Here is a 23,304-nt window from a genome sequence, read left to right as displayed (position 1 = left end):
ATTTTTTCCCAGCTTAGCTTTGTGCCATCACTGAGATTTATTATCCGCGGCACTGCACAATTCCAGGAGGCGCGGTTATCAGGAAGTACTTGGCTCCCCAGCTCTGTTACTGGGCTTTGCACTGCATAAATTACAAGGTGTGCACTGCCTAGCAGATAAGCAGACCCTCTGTTTGCCTTGTGTTCTGAATTGTCAGTCCTTACTGTATGCCCATGTTGGTACTGATAGCACTGAACAAGATCGAGATTCTTCGCTGACATGAATTGACATTGATCTGTCAAAATCAGTGATGCACTGTGGATTTTCCCTCTCTAAGCATCTTTCCCATCTTCAGAACTCTCTGGATGAAAACTGTTGGGTTTCAGGAACCTGAAGGTCTGATATTCTCTGTAATTAAGCTGACACTGTTAGTTTGGATTGTCTTGGCCCTTCTGCAGTCACTGTAGATGGGAAGAACAAATCTTGTTCTTTGGATGCCTCCTCTGACAAAACAGAGCCATGGCCAGTTGACACAAGATCACTATTAACAGCTTTATCAAGCTTATGAAAATGAGTCCAGGAGAAAGAAAAGACCTTGCAGCCTTGAGATGAGTTCTGGAGGGCTCTATTGCCTCTCCTGCTGTCCTGAGGTTATGCCATCCCAGGGCTGCTCAGGTGGGGTATAAAATCACAATTCTAATTTTTTTTCTCTGTCTAGGCAAGGCAGTGATTCCCAAACTGATTTCCCGAATTGTGCCAGGTCCATGTATAGGTCAGCTGGCTGATATTGCTCTTTGTTATGCATATCAAAAATTTATCTGCAAATTAAACCAGAAATGTGGTCATAGAAAATAATTCAGGAGGAAAGAAACCTGTTTTGTGATACAACTCAGAGCACTTGCACTTCGTGACATCATCTTTGACTGAAAATGTCGGTTTTCAGTTTACTTCTGAGCAAAAAAATATTAAAACCACTTCCATATACAGTAGACACTTTAGAGGTGGTGAAATATTGCAGAAACTCCAATTCTTTGTCAAAGTTGAAAGTTATAAAGCAAAATTTTGATAGGCTCCACCTGGATAAAGCTTGAAAAAAGAAACCTGTGCCATTGCTTTATTACTCATACCTCAGCAGTAGCCATTTTGTGACCATGGATACAGAACTCAGATGTAAGCCAGGATTCAAAAAAGGCATGAATCTAGTCTAGCACATAAATCCCAACACCTTGAAAGAGAGACACGAATAAACATTTTTCTCCTTATAGCCTATCCTATAGTTATAACCCAGAGCAGACTACTATAAAAGATGATCCTCATCTTCTTCAAAAAATACCACTTTCCAATTATTTAATTAATTAATTCCAACTAGCAACCAGTTTATTGGTGACCTGAGACATGGAAAACGTGGAAATGTGCTGCTCTTGAAGAGACTGGTCTTTGATTGAATGACACTGAATTCTCCAGAAAATGGAACAGTGCATTTTTTTAACAGCCAGGGAATAACAAAGAAATCAGCTGACCCTAATCTTGACGTCCTTTTTCAAGCAGAACTCAGTTCTTGGCAATTTTATCTGACTTAGTGTTAAACAAATGCCAAGCAGAAATTGAATAAAAAGATCAGGTTGTCAGCTCATAACAATAAGTTGCTAAGTCTTGGCATACAATAAAATCCAAATTAATGGAAAATGATAAAAAGCCCACAGGACAGTCATCTATCAAACTGACGCACTGCATTGCAAAGTATAGTTTACCTTATCTATGCTGTTTAACATGTTTTGAGTAATGTGACTACTCAGCCTAAGGGACAGATCTGCAGGCCCTCATATCACCTCCCTCCTAGCACTTTGCTCTGCTATTCCTGAGAGCAACATGCTGAAGATGAATACTTGCTTGAGTCACCACCTTAAGACCAGCACCTTAAGTCCAGAAATGGGAAAAAGATTACCACAGTGTTTGTTTTCATCTCCTGTAAGGATCTTATCTTCCCAAGGTTTTGCATTACTACACAGCCTGGCAGGGCAGGATGTAACAAGTAACTCTGACAACAGTACAAATGTGTCACTGATATGTCACTCAGTTGTTATCTTATTATGCCATATTTCCAAAATAAGAACTGACTGGTTACAAATCACAAAATCAATAGAAGATACTTGAATCACAGTGGGGACAAAAGAATTATTCTTGAAACAGCGTATTTTCAAAGAGAATTCCTGCGAAGAAACAACTTTTAAATGTAACTTTATTAAATTTAGTGTTTGAATACTTTTCCCCTTGGTAAAGACCTTTTATCCATTAATGCTGGAAAACAGCCTTTTGTGGGATTCATTCCAAATCAAATTTAGGGGAGAAGCAGGGATAGTGTGTTCACAGACACATATGTGCAATTAAATGAGTACATGCTCTCATAACAAAGAGCCAACTCAATTACCTCCCAAGTATAAAGCTTACAAAGAAGAAGATGTGAACTTTATTCCAGAATGTTTACCAAGCAAACATAAGAGAAAGAATGTGGAAGAAATTTATGTGAGAGCAAGTACTTCATACCTTATAAAATCCCCACTGGCTGATTGCAAAAAACTCTTGGAAATGCCAATTAGTCAGGTGTCTCTTTGCCCTTTTTAATTCTCCTGCCTTTATTAAATCAATATCTCAGACAACTTAATGGCTCCTCAAAGTCTAGGTCAAACAGAGAGGCAAGAAAAGGTGGAATTAAAGGCTGTGCTTAATTTTGTGCCATGATCTAACTGTGGGTGAGGAGCGAAGGAATGATTTCGCCTGATTAAATAACGAAATATACAGTGCCTTGAAAGGAAAATTTGCCTTCACTTACAGAACTATGGAGATAATCCCTGACCAAAAACCATTACCACTGCTGGTTGCAAAGTTGTGACAAATTCTTTTCAGAGGCCTTTCATTTTTTTTTCTGCCCTGCATATAGTGACTTTTATCTCCTCTCTGACAGCACCCTGTGAAGGAGAACCTCAAGACTGAGTCTTAGCCCTAACTGCACCCAAAGCCCCTCACCTTCATGGGCTAAACAAGCCTCTGCTGCCACCGAGTTTGCCTCAGCCTTTTCCAGCAGGTGTGTGAAATCTGGTCATGGCACACGAAGGAGAGCAGTCACCCTAGACTTTTGTCAGGTTCAGGGACACTTGGGAATTTGGAATATCATAATGTGGAATACCATACATGAGAGGGAAAATTGCATCGGTGGAGCAAAAACACCCTGACTGAGAAGAGTAAAAATGAGGAGGACCAATCTCATCCACAGCAAAGTTTGCAAGGACAGAGCCTGAGTTGCAAAAGCTGATACAATTCCACCAGCCTTGAGAGAGGTACCCACCATTTGCATCAGCTGGAGACCTGGCTAAGGAGGTGTATTCCAAGCTACTACTTTTTGAAATGATGGTATTGAGTCAAGGTAAGAAGTGAACTATCTGTTGAATGTTCTGTTTTCATCCCTCTTGATTTGATAGGACTTTAGAGCAACAAGTTGCTTAAATTAAACACTTCAGCTTGATATCTAAAGAGGGGATGAGATAATTACAACCTAATCCTACTAAATCCTCTCTTCCCATCCCCTCAAGACTGCTTACATTCTTGCTAAGAAAGCAGATCTTCCCCAACTCAAAGATCAGACTCGTAGGAAAGACTATTTTATAAAAAGCGGTGTAAATATGTAAAAATAACCCCATGCATTTCTGGGAACCTAGATTAGATTTAAATGCTTCTCAGTAACATCTGCGTGATATGAAAATGTTCAGAGGTCCCAAGGAGAATGAGAAGTGGCAGCATGCTTAATAATGAACTTTTTTCTTAACACTTGCTATCGACTAAAAGCAGAGAGGGAAAGCAGAGGCTGCACTGTGGTAAAAGGGCAGAGACCAAGACTGAGAGGGGCAAAAAATACACAAAGCCTTTCCCTTGATTTTGGAGATTAGTTAGTAGTTGAGCCAGACCACAGATCAGGGTAGGGCAGGAGGAGAATTATTACTGCATGTGTCTTTGCTTGGATAACATGAGGAATCACACCACTAGACACAAGAGAGAATGTTATTCTCCCAATGCTCCTGTAGCACAAACAGAGTCATCTTCAGCCTGGAAATGAATAAAATAAGATGCAAAGTGATCCTAGCAGGGTTTTGAAAGGCTAATTAAATTATTTAGAATGCAAGCCACAAAAAACAGCATCAGGTTTTCAAAGAAGCCCAGGTGTAGAGCTTTTGCTGTGTTGATGTCTTCACCTACTGGTAACAGAAATTGTAAAAAGTATTAATCAAGAATACTTTAATTTCAAATTGATCAGAAACAGTTCTTCCTTCTCCCTAGCTGCTTCACTTTCACAATGAAAAGTGGATGTTGAGAAGAGGAATGATTTTATTAGGTTGACTACAATGGTTTGTTCAGCAATGGTTTGGATAATTAACTTCTTAAATTACTGAAGTGAAAAATTAGCACTGAAAATCCATCTGAAAAATCCAAATACTTCACTTATCAAATGGTAAAATAATACAATTGCTTGAATGACTAGAAATTGCTTTCATGGATCTGTACAGTTATCAAAGCAGAGTACTTTGTAATGCAAATCCCAGTTTTTCATTAAGAACATTAGAAAATGGGGAATTTCTTCCATGTTTGAGCAAGACATCACTTTTTGCACAAAAAGGAGTGCCAAAAAGAATTCTTGCTGCCATTTACATCTCCATGCCTCATGTCTGACTTCCTTGTTCTCTGAAAAGCAGTGTAGCAAATGAACTTGATCAACAGTTTTCAATGTGCATGGAAGAATGTGGCCAGTTCATGTTTAATACAGTTCTCTGACCTCTAGCACTAGATTTGGTCTGTACATCTGCTGGTACTTCACATGCTGATGACATGGACCAAGCAAGGTAACACAGATCTCTCCTCTCACTGAGAAGCCATTAAAAGTGTTTGTATTCCTCATTTGGCCAAATCAATTAATATTTAAGATCTCATGAGAGAACAACTGTTACTTCTTTTCTAGTATTTTTGCCTATCAGAACTTTAATGCATGTGGCATGATGAAAATTATAGTAATTTCTGTGCTTAGGGAGATTCAGCTGCCAAAATAAAAACTCACACCTGCACAATTCTGAGAAAGGAAGGCTGCACACCTTGGGGGGATTCATGTCCATGGCAGAGTTTCCTGGATCAGGGCCATTGTTTATTTTATACCCATGGACTGAAAATTCCTGGATTCTTCTGTTTGGCCTTCTATGAGTTGTAGCAGTGGTAAGTCATTTTACCTCATACCTAACATGTCATTTCCCATCATCTATTGAATACGCAACCACAAGAAGATGAAGCAAAAACACAGCTATTTCTTATCTCACAACTGTGTTTATTTTGAGCTAATCAGTCATACTGACATCTGTTTGGCCCTAATCCTGATTTTGCTAATAAGCCATTTGTGTAAATCTGTTCTGTGCAAGACATGCCTTACTGCACCCTGAAGACTGATGAATGCATTTTGGAAGCCAGTAATACTTTAGGATAAGTCCACATTGAAACTCCACTAATCTTCCAGTAAATGTTGTCTGTGAATGAGCTCATGAACCTCCAGAAGACCAACTTTATCTCTGGGGTCGAAGCCATGCAGTGGGCAAGTTTCCAAATAGGAAAACAAAGCAACGTCCTTACTCCCCATGATCTTCCCCCAGTCTCTGCTGCTGCTTAAAAAAAAAGGTCCACTCTTTGATATGTGCCCTTGAAAATACCATGGTTATTAAATTATTCTGTTTCTTGTCTCATGGTAATTCTCCTAGATCCTTGCTACAACAATGCTTCATATTTCTGAAGGCTGGAGCAAGCCAGAATGATCATCTGGTCTGGCCTCTTGCATAACATGCATCACAGCATTTCACTCTCTGATCTCTGAATCAAGCCTTGTACCTTGTGGGAATTCCAGGGTATCTTTTTTTTTGATTCCATGCTCTGGAGAATTTACCACATCCTTGGTCATCCATTCCAGTCATATGTTGCCTTCATGGTTAGGACATTTGCAATTTGGATTTTTCTGATTTTTCACCTTTCTTCTGTCCTGCTGTGTTCAAGGCACAGTGAAGTCTCTTTAATATCCTTCATGCCATGCAAAACCCAGGAGGCCTCTCTGTCTCCTACTCAGATAAACACACCACCTAGAGCTGCTCACATCCTCAGCTGTCAGAACTGGATTTAACACCAAATTCTCTCTGATAACTCCTCTCTGACATCTCCACAGGTTCTCAGCCTTTGGTCTGAGGGTAGAAACCAGTACAGCAGGCAGTAGAACTGGGGAGGGTGGGACACATTTGCTCCTGAGCAGTTCTTCTTGGACACAACCCAGGCCTGTCTCACTGCCCTGGCCCCACTGCCACCTCAGGCCACTTTGGTCACTGTTCTGCCTGGTGGCACCTTGTCACCACTTCCCAGGACACACTACTTCCTCACCCAGTCTGCAGTGTTTGTTCCTCGTCTGCCTAATCTCTCATTCCTCCTCTTAAAAAGCGTGGTTTTTCACCACTGGGCTTCCTGGATAGCACGGTTTTGCCACTCTGGATATAATTTTGGCTATGTATTTTCCCAGGAAATGCCACTTCACCTGGAAGCTTAGTATATTCTCTGTTACAAGAGAAAGCTTACAGTAATGAATTCTTATTTCTGTCAACATCCTCATGTCCTTATTTCTGTTAATTCCTTATGTTCCTTGAGAGGCTCTGGCTGGAAAATGGAGTCCAAAGACAGACTTCTCAAAAACTCCATATTGACTGGCTCCACAGGCTCCCAGAGTCATTGGGATGTGACCTTCACAGGCATGTTTCACAGGGGAAGCACAGGCATGGCTATGACAAAGCTATAGCACATCAGCAGTGACTGTATTCACATGCAGACATTTACTTTTCTTTCATCCTGCAGTGTGATATAACCTGTATTCGTAGCAGGCTCCTGTGGACGCACAAATAAGCATATCTGAAAACTGGGAGCACTAAAGCCTGGTTTTCTGCCATCCTGCCTGCCTGTGGACCCACAGTAACCCCACAAAATGTCATATTCATCTAGTCCTGCACCCTCTCCTCCAGATGAGGAGCACTGGCAGAGTCTCCTGCTCCAAATCAGATGTCTGCTTTCCAGATAATCCCAGGACCTTAGCAATGCTGAGGTCTTTATCCTTCAGCTACTTCAGCTGAAATAAGTCAACCACTTCAAAAGTTTCTGAGAGGAGGAGGAATGACACACAGGCAGGCAGACACTCACACAGATGGACAGTCACAGACTAAAAAGGGAAGGAGATAAATAATTTGTCTTGTGGGAGTTTGCTCTCAGTCACCTTACCAATCTTTTCTCCTCTACTTTACGATCTCTGCTGTGAAGTTGCTGGCTGCTCACCCTTGATGCACACTGAGACAAACCCTACCAGCTTTTTTATCCTTCTGGTAGTCACTCTTCTAGAAAGATTTATTGTCCTGGTAAATTCATGTAAGAGGAACCATTGAGAAAAGCTACAAAAAAGTGACTGCTTAGTGTGCCCAGGCTCCATCTGTTGCTCTCAGCAAGTCTCAGGAAAGTACTGACAGGCTTAATTTGCTCTAAAAGACCACTGAAATCTGTGAGAGACTCGTCTGAAGCAGCTCACACCCTGTGAGTCTGCAAACCCAGAAAGCATCCCAAGAGCTTCATTTGGGACCATACTACACTAAGCACAGCCTCAGAGTTGCTGCAGCTGAAAATCAGTGCAGAAAGCCCCAGGGTGCCACTGAGGGGATTCCACTCAGTGGGAAGGCGACAGTTCTGTCAGCCTGGGAAGAGCTTCACCTTGACTTGCCTGCACAATGGGTTTTCCAGAGCGTGGATCTGGCCAAGCGCCTCACAGCCACACCAGTTTGGGCTGGGATCACCCCATCACTCTTTCTCCCTGAGGCAGAAGTGCTCTGGCAACACCAGGGTAGCAAGGACAGACCTTGAAGCAAGAGGCAGAGAAACAACCCCCACTAGGTGCCAGGTTTGGTTTACAGTGATTGTTAGTGCAGTTAAAACACCACCAGCAAAAAACAGGCTGCACACCGAGAGTATCACACAAGGCCTCCTCTATCAGCCCAGTGCGAATTTGCTGCTCTCATGGGAAAAATCAAAGGGCCCAGGGCAGCAGACAGTCTGTTAGCAAGCTACAGAAATAGTGAGTGGCTGATGTCTAGACTCAGGAAAGGAAATTCCTGTCCGTGTTTAGAAGAGCCACACACAAGCACACACACACACACAAATAAAAAACAGGAAGGCATGTGCTGCTGAAGTCTGATAGTGGCCCAAGGGAAACGGTGTGATTTGGTAGAAGCAGCAAACCGGGCATCTGCTTAGACATAACCTGTCAGGCCTACCGAGGATGGTGCCCTGACAGACAAGTCTTAGAGAAACCTGATCCAGTACAGTAGCACAGCACTGCCTTCACAACAAATGTAGGGGGCAAGGCCTGGGGAGAGAGCCCAGACACATTAAACAGCTCAAGATCTCCTATGGGAGAAGCAGAAGGTTGCAAGTTTTCACAATGGCTGAGAGAGATACATATTTGGAGCTGTTACAGCTTCTATCTTTTGGCCTGGGAGCCCATCTGTGTTCAGATGCATTCATCTCTCCCTGAGAAGGGAGATGGGTGATATGTGCATACCCATAAGACCCTAGAAAATTCCTGCCCAGACATATTTATCACATTACAATGACCTGTAGAAGTGCCAGGTTTTGGTGAGTATTATGTAATGTGGTTCCAACCACAGACTTTATATTTCTGCCATGATGAGGACCACAATCTCTTATCCAAAAAAATAAAAATAAAAAATGAGAAGGGTCAAGGGTCTGTAAATCATACTGACCTGGTCCTCTAGCAATACAAAGTGGAGTTTTCTTTGCCTTTTTCTTTCCCCCCTAAGATATTTGCTACTAGACTGGAGGGCACCCTGCTCCATTTAGCAAAGACCAGAACAGATTCACCAAGACTTGCCAGGCCTCAGACATTATGTGATCTGAATGCAATTTCTCCACCCAGTCAACAAACACCCTATGTTTATTAATTTCATAAGAGGCTAGTGGGGATGCAGGGAGGGAGGGAGGGAGGAAGGAAAGGAGGGAGGAGGGAGGGCAGGAAATGCTCTTTGACCAAGCAGAATGCCAGAGTTCAGAGAATTGTTACTAGCACATTATGCTGAAATTAAAGCTGGGCAATCTCTTTTTCATTTCACAGCAAAACTTGCCTTAGGACTGGAAAACAAGATTTCTCTTCCACTGGGCTGGCACACAGCATACAACACAGGCAGGAAGAGAAGAGGAATTTACCAAGGAGAGGTCAGAGAATGCAAACGAAAGTGGTTTTCTTTTACAAAATAAGAGAGTTGGGACTATAACTCTGCCCCTGCACATTACCAGGTTATCCGCTGGCACACTCAAGCCATGGCAAACCCTTCTGGTTGACTGGACCACTGCGGCAGGCCCCTCCCACAGACTGGTAGCCTCTGGTAGGAGAGGGCAGCTGTGAGCAAAGCTCACAGGCTGGTGTCCACTGAGAACCTGGACTCACAAAGTATGGCCAGCACTCTCAGAATGCCACCTCAGCAGTGCCCACAGCTCTTGGGCAAAATAGGGAGTGTCTAAGTGGATTCTAGAGAAAAATAAAGGTCAGGAGATAAAGAGTGCCACCCTCATGTCAATTCATAGTCTCCACATCCTTTTTCTCCACTGGCCTCAAATAAAAGTGTCTCTGAGCAGATCAAAGGCTACTTAGCTTGGATCAGTGAGCTCTGCACCTTCCTGTAAGGATTTCTCTTATACCTGGTGTCTCACCCTCTTCTGAGATCCACAGCTGAGCCTCACTGCAAACTTTTGACAGGGGCTGGGAATCAATGTTTGCTCCTTAAATCTCCTTCCTTGGCCAAAGGATTGCTTATCATAGCTCTCTTTCCTTACCTTGCATCCTGATAACTGCCTTCTTGGTTCACATTTGAAAATTTCCTAAGGAGTCAGCAGTGTTCCCACCTAAACAAAGAGACTGTGAAGAAGATGTGGATGCACTTCATCCACCTATGTACAAGTTAATGCAAGTTGTACTTAGTTCAGTCCATCCCACCATTTGCCTCCCACATAAAAGAGGCTTTTTGTTTTTGTTCAAGACAAGTATTTGGTTTAGAGTGTGAGGTACTGAGTGAAAACCTCATACCCTACACTATGCAGGAGAGGAGGCTAATGGATCTATCTAATTCTGTCTTTTCACCTTATACTTGCTAGATCCTGCACATTTGGTTACATTTATGTGGGATAAAGGAGAGAGATTTCAGGTAGCTCAGCTAGCAAAAAATCCTCAGTAGCTTTTGTCCTGATAAAAGCACCATCACATTATATGTGCATGACACAGAAGGTAATCAATTGTCTGTAAATGATAGTTGATACAGGACAGTGTTCCCCTCCAAGCTTTCTCTCAGCAAGATTCCGATCAGGAAGCTAATGCCACAGTTGCACTCTTCATTGATGAAGAGTTACACAAAAGGGATTTCAAATACCATGAACCATAAACCACCTCCTTGGAACCTATTCCTAGGAGCAGATGGCTTACACTGCTTGCCAAAATTTTTGTCCAGCATGGAGAGCATTCAGTGGATGCTAAAAATTAATATGTGATTTTTTTCCCCTGCACCCAAGGAATGTGCTATGAATTTCTACACTGAACACCTTTCCTCTCAGTTGTAAGACAGATGAGGTCACCAGAATTACAGTAAATACTGAGCCCAGAAAAACTGAATTTCATGTTGATCCATCATGCTTTTTACCTGTCAATTCTGCTCATGTAGGTGACAGTGACTGTTGAACAATTTCAAGACTGTAAAGTCACAGACTAATTGAAAGCTTATACAAATCTGGCAGAAGCCTCTTCCAGGTGCCTTGGGCCCCTATCACACCCTATTTATATACACACCCTTTGGAAGATTCAAAGTCAGCTAGTAAGGAGAAAGCAAGAATGCACCTGGATAAAGAAACACATCATCTGTTTATTTTCTTCCCTCTGTCCTTGCATCATATTCATTTCTTAATGGGTAAAAAATTTTTGCAGTCCCTTAAATTCCACACTCAGTTCCTTAAGTGTTTTTTAACTATATGGTGCAGCCAGGTGGTGAACCAATAACATTTTTCACGTTGGTTGACACAATTAAACACTATGATTTTCAACCACCAAGAAAAGTTGGCTGGTTGAGTAAGGGCAGTTTGACAACTGAGATATTTATGTACAGCCAAAATGAGATAGTGCCCTATATTTTAAACAGTTCAAGTCAGAGGAGAAAAATGTAAAATTGGTTCCTAGATAATAATGCCTAATCTTTGTTTTTATGGCACATTGCTGTGCAATTAAGGTTGGCTCATGAAAGCTGTGCGTGAGTACACTCAAATTGCTGAATAACCTCATAGATGGCAGGAAGGAAAATAAATATTCTACTGTTTATATTTTCTGAGGTAAAGTCTTCGAGATAAACAGTGTGTCAGGCTGACAGGTGTGACTTCTTTAGCCTTTGCCTGATGAATTTTTCATTCACAGCTGAGGCTGATAGCCCGAAACTGTTGATGGAAAAACCCCACTGTTCAGATTTTGATGGGAATATGAATGTCTGGGTTTTAGAAGGGTCTGACTTCTGTGCAAAGAATTACAGGCACTCTGCTGTGCAGGCATGGGGGGAGGATGGTGATGCAGTCGTGCAGGACTGGTGTCTCACTCAAGGTATGGAATATAAGAGCATGGAATTTTCTAGTATGATGATCAGATGCTTCTTCACCATGATACCTGGAAAGCAGAAAGGTTCTTCAGAGGCTTCTTCTTAATTCTTCATAAAAATCCCAAAGAGTCACACTACCACACTGTTCTTGATTTTGGCATGCTCTTTACTTGCCAATGTCCAGTTCTTTGTGGAACTGCAGCTTGTAAGCAAATGACAGGAGTCTTCCTCTGGTTGGTTGTGCTTGGTTTGTACCAGGATTTTAGCTTAGGTCAGCCCAGGTCCAAGAAGGACTGAAGCATGGATGGAGAGACATGTATTGAATACAGTTAGGAGAAAGACATGAGCAGGGATCATCTGTACAAGCAATTTCACATTTTCGAAGAAAGGCTGCAATCTCCAGGCTAACCAAATGTGAAAAAAGGCTTGCTGAGCCCATGCCAGTACATGGAAATTCCAAGAACAACAAGCTAATCCAATAAGATCCAATAAGACATTGAGATTGAGAAGTAGAGAGACAAATTGTGTTCATACTCCATGAAAATACAGAGCAATTGTAAGTCCTATAAACTCCCCAAGATTATTTTTCCTGTCCAAGAAAATCACTTCTGTCTCATATGGCTTGAATTTAAATCAACTAGCTTAAATCCTTGCCCTTAACTCAATCACTGAGAAAATAAAGAGAAAGTAGGATCGAAGTTCAAAGTGAAGCAGTGGGGCAGCACATGGAGCTAGGCACAGGGATGGCGTGCCAGGCAGACCCAGACACTGCCCCACCACTCCCACATGGGGCTTGGGCCAGATGGGGTTTGTTACCTTGAAAAGCTGTAACAACTGGGCCCAAAGGGGCACTCCTCCCCTGCCTGGGGTTTCCTAAGGACTGTCACACTTCAGAGGACTTGTCAGTGGCCAGTGGCCCCACGCGGATGCACGACAACTCCAAGATGTCTTTTCTGTATTGACAAGCATCCGCAAGTGTTTGGGAAGAGGAGGAAGGATATGTGTAACCCTTCACTGCTTCTCTTACACAAAATATTCTACTGCATGTTAACAGTCTTCCCAGCTGCTTCAGGCATAGATCATTTCAAGTTTTTCAGAGTAATTATCTACAGAGTCCCTTTTCCCCCCTCTCAAACACCTGATTTATAAGGTGATGGCAAGGCTGTACTCCATCAGGTCACCTAGAAGTGAAGGAAAGATGAAAACTGAAAACTCTAAAATCTTTATCATTTTTTTAGGTGGTAAGTTACAAATATTGCTGAGGAAAGGCAAAAAGATTGGAAAGCTCTGAGCATGCCTTTAATGTAAAACAATTGGAAAATCAGGGCTAGGCTATGACTAAATTGCAGGAGAGTCTAGACCACACACACACACACAAATGCATGAGTCAGTTCAGAGCTCAAGACCAAGCATGGACTTTTTCATCCCCACAGCTGACAACTGGGAGGATCAATTCTCCCCTAGAAGTTCCCTTTCACTTAGAAGAGTGAATTTGTAAAAAAATCTGCTTTCCCTGAACATTCAGTACCTACCATTCTTACCCCAGCAACCATATGTGCCTTAAGTTTTGCTGTTGTTAGCCCTGGACAGCCAATGGAGTTATGACAGTCAATTCCAAAAATCCAAAGAAAAGGGGTTTGGAACCAAGAAAAGACTGGGACCAGCAGACTCCTTACTGTCAGTGGCAACGCTCTGCCAACACGACTGGCAGTGACAGGAGTGAGCATGGGGAATGAAACAGAAATCCTCTACCCTTCTCCATTTACCACATTTAATCCAGGCTTGGCAATGCCCTGTAAACACAGAACCCCACATGGCTATTTTTTTTTCCAGAAGACCTGCTGTTCTGTCCACAGCACAGCATAACTGACATATATAGCACTTCTAGAAGGGCAAACATTTTCTCTTTTTCTTTTTTTTAAGACTGAGCTCTCTTTTCTTCTTGCTACCTGAACTTTCCCTGAAGATTAAATTGCACGATATCTCCTTTGATATTGTTTCCTCATTTCCTTAAAAAAAAAAAAAACAATTAAAAATAGCCAGGAGGAAAGAGATGGTGTGTCTCTACAAGGCTATTTGTGTCAGATACCCTATGTTATAAATTTACATGCATGGAATAGTCAAATGAAAAGGCTGAAGTTCAGTTTAGAGGCCCATGCCAAAAGGAAATGGAATCACAGTGTTAGTTTGAGAAAGCATTAGGTAGAAAGAGATGCAGAGGCAGGAGGAGCAGAACATCCTTGTTTTGCTTTGCAGAGCCAGGGAGCACCCAGCTGAGCAGGGTGGGGGAAGATGAGCTCCCAGCTGGGCACGAGGCACAGCATGGCTGGCAGCCCTGCAGTTTCCTGCAGCCGGGAGGGTGTTCCTAGAACATCTGAAAGGAAAACTTGGCAAGTAATATGGAAGCTGGGTGCAAAGGGAGAAAGACTGGGGATTAAAAACAATCACTTTCCAGAAATAAAAACAAAAAACAGCCACCAATTTCTCCCTTGCATAACAGAGGATGTGGGGATACCATATATATCAACAGTATGATACACTCACTTCCCCATTCATGTTAGCTTGCACTGGCTTCTTCACTATTTATCAGAAGGAAAAGGCAGGAGTTTTGTTTACAGAGTGATAAAAATAACAAAGCCTGAACTGAGGAGCATGATGCCCCAGCTCTGCACCAATGACAAAAGCAGCTGGCTGTCAGGCACACTCCCCTATCTGCTGGCAGCACAGTGATCGAACACTGTGCTACCCAAGGCTGCAGCCACCCACTGCTGGTGCAGGCACAGAACACGACCTTTTCCTCCATAAATAACAGTACTCCATCCAAGTGTCATTATTAAATTCTTTCATGTGTGATGCAAGCCATTCCCAGGAATAAATAGTCTGGTGTGTGATTATGTAGGGTGGTTTTATTGGGAGACAGTTAAAGAAAACACTGCCCACACCAGATTAGTCTTGGACAAATCAGAGAAAACTATGAAATAGCATACACGTTTTTTAAAGTGTTGCGTTAAGCACACTTCAAAATCCCAGCATCTGACTATTTGTATTCTTTTATCTGATGCTGCATAATCCCTAGCCTTAAGTTCCAGCAACTGAAAACACTTGAGCCTCAGACAAAATGGTTTCAGCCTCCCCAAAATCCCACCAAGTGTCCAGTTGGAGCTGACGGGGTGAGCATGTCCAGTCAGTGCTGACTCTAATCTCGTTAGGTACAGCCAAGGACTGCTGCCTCACAACACACAAAAGCAGGAGCTTGCCAAAGAGCTGGTTTCCAGTCCAAACCAATACTCAGACAAAAACAATTTCAAAATAGAAACAATGTCCTAATTATATCTCCCCGGAATATTAATAGAATATTACAGTCATTAAAAATAGAACTTTCAAAAAATGAAGGTCTTTCCAAGGGCTTCAGCCACTGGCCTCTCCCTCCCACACATTCGTACACTCATTGCCTTTACTCATGTGTTGTCATCCTCAAGCTGCGAGAGGTCGCACATTGACCCTGCCAGACCAGAAGAGGTACAGGGAGGTCTCCACCCACACACAGGAGGAATGTCAGATTACACCTCTTATTTGAGGAGGTGGAGGGAGTCTGAGCTTCCTGAGAAAGAGGCTCAACTCACATTGGTATGGCCACCTACGTTTTTCTTCCGAATTCCTGTGCTTTAGGGAAATTTAGGCAGCATTGAGCAACTCTGCTGCTCACCATGTAATGCATGGTACACGTCACTCTCTCTTTTGTCCATATAGGCTTTAGCTGTCTGGGCAGGAAAGGGAATTCTTTGTTTAAATCAAAAATGTTTCAGGGTCCCCTACATGTCATTTAAATAATAACAACAATTATAAAAATATTTCTGATTTACCTTCATGTGATGACACTAAGGTAATTCATTTCTCCTTGCTGCCTGTACTAGCACAGAAGGGAAGGAAGACTAGTATGAACAAGCTGCCCCATGACAGGGGACAGTTTTCCTTTTACCTTGAGTCCTCTCACTTGCTTTTACACCTTCACTGCACCCACAAGTCTCTTGTGGGAGTGAAGGAGAGAGAATAACTCTGAGTAACAGACACTACACATGCACATGCACATCACAGTGCATTACTGGAAGGTGTTTGGACACTGTCACCTATAAAGTGTACATAGGAGAGAACAGCAAATGGGGGCATCCTCCCCATGTTCCTCATTTTAGAGGAATTATCCAAATGGTATTCGAAGTAGTGTCAGCATTTCGATTGAGAAGTAAGCCTAATGAAAGAAGGAGTAATGTTATACCTGGAGGCACAGTGGGGGTAAGAGCATATGGAATTCAGAGGCTTCAGACTGACATTCAAAAATCTACTGCATGGTCTCTCTAGCTCATTGGTTCATAAACTCTAATGGCCATGGGGATATTTTATAGCACTCCTGCCCTCTCCCTGATATGGCTTGAAAGCAGTACAATATTTTGATCTCTAAGTTGTGCCGTCACAAACATCTGCTGAAGAAAAATTAAGAAAAGACCAGCTGTGTGAAGGATAAACAACACAAACTTTATCATGTCTGTTTTTTCCTCCACTAATATTTTGTTTATTCACAGAACTACTTTATTTTATTGAAAATTCTCGTGTTCAGCTGGTCTCAGTCTATACAAAGAGTCTTCTCCCAATGGCACGACGCCGATCTGCGTCAGCTATGGATCAAGCCCTACAAGTAAGAGACGTACTGTACTTCCTGTTTTCCAGCCCTTGGTCTCTGGGTTATTATCCATCGTAGGTTTGCCAGAGGTGTCTGCTTGCTGCATAACAGCTTCAAAGGCAGGCTGGGCAACTGCTGGATGGAGGATGCTCAACACATATGTTCCCTTGTACTCACTTTCATGTGTGTCTTTCACCCTCTCAGCCGATCATCACTGTGACCATAAATGTTGCCTGGGACATGCTGTGAAAGTCCACAGAGGCATCTGAGCTTGTTCATGCAGCAGCACAGTGCTGAAAGGGCAGTGGCTGACAAACAAGAACCACTTCTCCCCTCAGGTGGCCTGCTCTTCCTTGTCAGTCACACATCATGGGGAGAAGTAGCTGAAAACCAGCTGTCCTGCCAAAAACTACAGAAGAGCTTCTTGTGGGCAGTGTGACTGCTTTATTTATTTATTTTACTTATTTGCCACACTCTAGTCACAAGCTTGATTTTCCTTAATCTTACAAATCGCCTGCCAAGGACACAGAGCATCTGGCTTTCTTCAGCAAATAAATTGTTTGCCATGTGTCTGCTGTCCAAAAAGACATGCTGCCCCCAAGTTACAATCCTGAAAAGGATTCTGTCAACATGTTTTATCAACTAATAATAATAAAAAAAAACTCCTGTGTTTTTCTTGCAGCTATTTATAAAATGTCTCCAGAAGCCAGACAGTGAATCAGCCTCCTTATCCAACTTTTGTTTCTACCAATGCAAATGCTCTTGGGTTTCTTATTGGAGGGTTGTTCAAAAACAGCTGGGCTGCTGGCATTCAAGCTATTCCTTTATTTAACGGGTTTTGTTCTGAGTACAAAGGCCCAGATTCAGAGATCATTCATGGACTTAAAGTCAAGCATATTCTTGATTACTTCGCTGCACTGAGGCCTAAAGCATTTGCATTGAAGCAAAACTACACACAAGCAGCCTTTCCAAACAAGAACACAGAAGCATCCACAACAGGCTGAATGCTGGCAGGCCTGGTGCTGTGGTAGCTGAAAAGGGGCTCTAAATTCCCCTCACCCTGGTAAGCTGGAGTGAGTCAAAGTAGTTAACTAAGTTGGGACAAAGACTGTGTATGCACAGCTTTCACTTGGAAGGTGGCTGTGGCAGAATGTGGAGGGAATCACATCCTCAGAGATTTTCCACAGGGGCTGGCTGCACCGGTCGTGCTCAGGCAGAGAGCATGGGTAAGGAATTTTAGCCTAGTGTGGTTTTCAGCCATGCATGCTGCTCCTGATGCTAAAAAGCCAGGAGCAAACCAGCATGGTTACCTCTGTCCTTCCGGTCTTTGTGCTCCCACCCAGCAGGGCTGCATTCGCCCAGGTGGTAGGTGCTCACTCACTCACAAGTGAAGATCCCCATTGAATTTATCAGGGCCATTGCAGGGAACTGCTCATGAATTTGCTGTGAGTGAACATAACAAGAACAGTTGCTAATCCTCATTAAGTGCTGTATGAGGATCTGACAACCCACACTGATATCAAGGCAAAGACTCCCACAGATTTAAATAGGTACTAGGTCAAAGTCTCAGACTTGTAAAATCTTCAGGGCAGGGACCACAGCTTTGTTACAATGCATAGCATGTGCTTAATGTGCTCTGTAAGTAATAAGAATTTGGAGGTAATTTGATGGGGGCTTGGGAAGAAGTTTCCAAAACTTTCCAAGGAGCCTTGTTATCCCAGCATACTAATGTATCCTGCCAGAGCTGTGTCAATCTTTTAAAATACCTTTGTACAAAGACTGTAAAATCTTAGTTGGTTACGTGGGTTGCAATTATTCTGCAGAAACTATTAATTTCAAATCAATAACTCAACTTGGGAGAAAAATAATATAAAATTAAAAGCCTATCTATCTGTTAATAATTCCTTTGCATGTAATTAATGGTTTGCTGCTAACCTCCACTGCACAAAGTCTTTGAACTCTTCTGCTCCCCTTCACATGCTTTTCCTCCAACATGAGGTGCAACTCAAAAAGTTATCTTCAAGTTCAGAAGTCAACAAGCTATCCATCACTTCCAGGGCTTTGCAGAGGAAGACAAATTAATGCAGGAATGAAGGACAATGGAAACTCTAAAATACACCCCATTTCCTTTGACTAACTAATGGATAGACATGAACTGGCTCTTGCAGTTCACACTCGAGGAGGATTGTAAAAACTTTTGACAGCTAAATGAGGTGGGGTGGGGATTTTTTACATAAAGATACTGATTTAGGACTGTTTCTTCCCTGTGAGTGAGGTGTTAGCTCTGCCAGCTTTGAGTGAGACATAGACTGGCCCCTTCAGTCTTACCTGGGAAATGCACAGGGAAGTCACAGGAGTCTGTCTGACTGCTTTCTGTTAGTAGCAGACTTCTCTTTTCCATCTCTGCAAGACCCTCAAATTGCAATTTACTGGCTAAATCACCACAAGAACAAAACCTAGAATTCACCCTGAAATCTTATATGGCACTTAAGGAAACCAATGGGCAAAATCCAGGCCTGCCATGTATCCATTGCTTGATGTCAAGGAGGGATATGTTTTACTGGAACTGCTTATCCCAGGATCTCTGCCAGGATACCACATTTCGTAAGTGCTTCCTCTGAGATACACTATCAGTTTGCCAAACAGGCTCTTTGAGTGCTCTCATCAGTTGTTGGTACAGATAACTGAAAATGACAAGTAAGGCAAAGCACAGCAGATTATCAACCGAGCTCGAGATGTTGATCTTGCTGACAGTCACAAGAAGTCTGCGGTAACTCAGCTGGTCTCTGTCAAATTGTGCTCCTCAAACATCACCGAGTTCAGGCACCATCCTGAGAAGGGGGAGGATACTCGTTTTGTCAGCTTTGTAGGCCTAACTGTGCACTGGTAGTTGTGAGCAAAAGTAGTCACAAGTCCTTTTCTCTCTCAGCAGGCCTCTGAGAACCTTGCAGGATCAGAGGACAGGCTGCTGTGTGTAAGCTGCTGTGCTGGAGAAGGCACACGGCCATGCTCAGATGGATGAGAGCAGTGCAAATCTACCTAAAGCATCAAAAATTAGGAAGACAGAATAATCTTTACTGAGGTCTCATATATAATACAAGGAAAATTTTTCTCAACTGCCTAATTGTTTTTCACTTGAGCAGTTGCAGTCATAAACTCATCTGAAGCTGAAACAAGAAGGTGTGTGCCCCCCCAAAAGCCCTCATTAAAGTTCTACATGTGCCACTTAACCAGAGGCAACCAAAAGTTGTTGTCTGCACTCCCTATTTCTCCATTTAGCTATTCTGAAAACAAAGACCTTTCAGTCAAATGGAGGGTTTAAAAAATGCACTGAAAGCCCATAATCTGACCTCCACTGTAAAACTTAAGAAATTTCACAGGTAACTTCTCCAGCTATCCCACCTCTAGAGCAGCCTCCCGCCCAGCAGAGCTGCACCAGCTGAGAATGAAGCTCTGTCTGACAGGCTGCTAGAAGTGTTCCACACACTAATTGCAAGGGTCACTTACATTGCCATAAATTCCATAAATTCTGAGTTTAAAGATACCTTAAGAAACACCAGAAAGTGGAACAAAACTGGACCACTCAGTCATGAAAGATCCACCTGAATCTCCCACAAGGATGCAGCACAGTTAACCTCCAGGCTCATAGGAGATGTTCTGCTGGAATTAATTTTAAATACTTCCCGCCCTCATTCTTCTTTACGAACATTGTTCTTGATCCAGGCTAATTCTCCCTTCATCCATTATTGTTCTCCAATGTTTTTACCAAGTTTTCACTAGTGAGCCAGTGACTTTGACCATGAAAGTCTCTCAGAAGAGATTTTTGGATGAGAAGAGATATCATCACACAGATGATTTCCTCTATCTCCATTCTTGCTCAAGACATCACCTTACATCCTCACTCTCACAGCAGTTCCTTACCCTGAACCATGACAGATCTACTGATAGAGCTGTCCTGATCACTGTACCAGAACTAGTTTCAGCTGATAGCTGCATCACCACATTATTCCTCATTTTAAATTGTAACGTCCTCCCAACCCTAATGGGAATTCTCCTAAATCTCTGCTCCATTGACTGACCTTCTGCCTCTCTGTCACCCCTTCAGACTGCTGTCTGCTTCTATCAGTGTCTCAGTTAGAGCTATCCTTTCATGTTTTAATCCCTGCAACATCCCTATTAAGGTCATCCCTGAGTAGCAGACTGTAGCAAGGACAGCAGAACCTTCCACCCTCCTCTCCAAGCAGGGCCGCATAATTGTCCTCAGCGAAACAGAAGACTGTTCTCTGCAAGGAAATCCATGGTTAGAGGTTAGTTTGAAGGAGGCCTGTGTGAAGTTAGCTGCAAGTATCCCCCTTGTGATACCTTCAAGTAGGGTAGGAATCATAATTTCATCTCCACAAAATTAAGGACATACAAAAGAGAATAGAAATGTTCTTTCTTCTGTCACGCTGAGACCTTGAGTGGTTGAGTCACTGGAGGTATTTATGTAGATGTGGTGCTTAGGTTTAGTGGTGGACTTGGCCATCTTAAGTTTATCATTGGGTTCAATGATCTTTTCCAACTTCATTGACTCTAGGACTCTGTGAGTGACTGCAGTCATCAAATGAGGAGATAGAAGAAGGTTGCAGCATTACCACCTCCTTGCACCTCCAGTCATATCCTCCTCTTTCCCTAAAAACTGTTATCAGAAGGATGAAGGGCAGCAGCTTTACTCCCGCAAGAGGTTCAGGGACCATTTGTGTTAAGCAGGAGACAGAGCTCAGGAAAGTTCAAGCAAGAGGGAGGTGATTGTCCAGAGAAAAAACTTGCACTAGCAGATCTGAGCTTGGCTTCTATCTACATGTAGAGAAGGTTCTTTGCTGTTCATACATCATTCAGCTGGTTGTGAGCATGTTTCCTTAATGAAAATAAATACAAATATTAGCTGTCAGACAGGGAAAGATTTGCCCAGTTTGGAGAGCTATAAATAACCCTTCCCAAAATGTAAAAGCACTGTGATGCTGAAGTGTTTGGACATGCTAAACAAAAGGTTAAGTACATGACTTTGGAAGGAAGAACCTGTCTTTCCAAAGGTATAATGATGGGCCTGGGGGCACAATGGTAAGAGCTGACTCACAAGTACAATACAGCATTCAGTGATTTATGAGCTTCCTAAAAGACTTCAAATACCCAGCACTTGTCATGAAGCCCAGTGAGACACAGAAATCACGTAATGGACTATAATGAGCATATATTCACCAAAGCAAGTATTGTAGTTACCATCTACATTTCTTAATGGCACGTTAGTGACTGGGATGTCCTGGTCTCCAGAGTGTCTGCATTTCTCTGGTTTTGGTCCATTTAATATCTGTGTTTAAGTCAGTGAACTAGAAAGATAACAACCAGTCTTCCAGAAGCAAGGACACAGTTACTGCATCTTGAAATACCCTGCAGGTTCAATCACAGAATCACAGGATGGTTTGTGTTGGAAGGCACTGTAGAGATTACCTAGTTACACCCCTTCCACCACAGGCAGGGACACCTTCCACTAGACCAGGTGCTCAAAACCCCATCCAAACCGCCTATCCAAACCTGGATGGACATTTCAATGAAGGTTTCATTGCCTACCTATCTTACCAGAGTGCGTATCTTACTAAACACTCCTGGCTTGATTAGATTTTAAGGCCTGGCATTTCACATGTCCCAGACATTTGATACTCACTAGCAGATTTGCTTATAAGTCAGCCTTTATTTTTGTGTGGGTTATCACTGGCACCTCTTCTGGGTTGCTGTTCCCTAAAGTTGTACTTTAACCCACAGCAGGCCATTTCAAGATCTCAGAAGGGTGAGTTCAGCACTTCCTCCCTGCTTTCTCCACAGCTGGACAATCCAGAGGAGAAAGGAGACACTGCAAAGCTTTACTGTGGATTCCCAAGAGATTCAGTCTTGCAATGATTACCCAGTAAGCTTAGAAGGCAAAGGCTGTTATTATATCTGACAGAGGCACAAGTTTTATTGGGACCAGCACATACAAGAGATCAAGCTGAGACATGGTGCAGGAATATAGCCTGGTTCTTAGTTCACTGATATGGTCCATAGAGTGAGCGCAAGTTTGACAGAATAATTGCAACGTTTTTTTCCCATACATTGCAGTAACATTTTTCTTTTTAAGGGTTGCAGCATAAATACCTGCCCTTAACAAAGCTGTCCAAGCTTGCTAGCAACTGTTGTTGCCAGTCCTTGTTCAGAAAGAGCACTACAAGGACACACAGTCTTGCAGAGCTCTGGTGGGAAGTCCCCTATTGAAAAAGGAGCCCATGTTTCCATGCACGACTGTTTATGTACTGACATGAGAGACATGAGACACACAATCAGCCTGGCAGAGGGAAGTGCACTTATTTATTCTGTTTATTAATATTTTTTGTGTACCCTTTTGTACCATGTAATTGGAACTAGCTTTAAAGCATTTGTATTTTGGGACATGGCTTGAGTTTCTGGCCATGGCCCTGGATTTGCAAGCTAGAATTTTTTAACAATACAAAAGAAAACCCCCAAAAACCCAACTGGCACCTCTATGATCTTGTAGGTACAGACTGCATCAGAATGTCTCCCCCAGATCTGCACTCAGGCTGCAGATTGGTAATAACTGACTCATTTAAAAGAGCACAGTTCAGCAAACACAGCATTCCTCTAATGGATATGTGGTGTGCATTTAACAGAGCTTTTAAAACACTATCTGAGAAAACAGGCATACCAATGAATTCCAGCCAGAGCATGAGAGGGATGGTCCAGATAACCTCTCAGGCCTGTTACATTTGGAGGTGGAATCACTGTGACCTTTAAGTGAGTCATCAGCAGGGGAGTAGCCAGGCTCTTTGTGCTGTCCCTTGCTGTGAAGCAGCAGGGTGCTGCTGAGCTTCTTTTCCTTTG

The sequence above is a fragment of the Corvus moneduloides genome, chromosome 4 (genome assembly GCF_009650955.1).
Source record: "Corvus moneduloides isolate bCorMon1 chromosome 4, bCorMon1.pri, whole genome shotgun sequence".
NCBI classification, from domain to species: Eukaryota; Metazoa; Chordata; class Aves; order Passeriformes; family Corvidae; genus Corvus; species Corvus moneduloides.
This window is presented reverse-complemented; position numbering follows the sequence as displayed.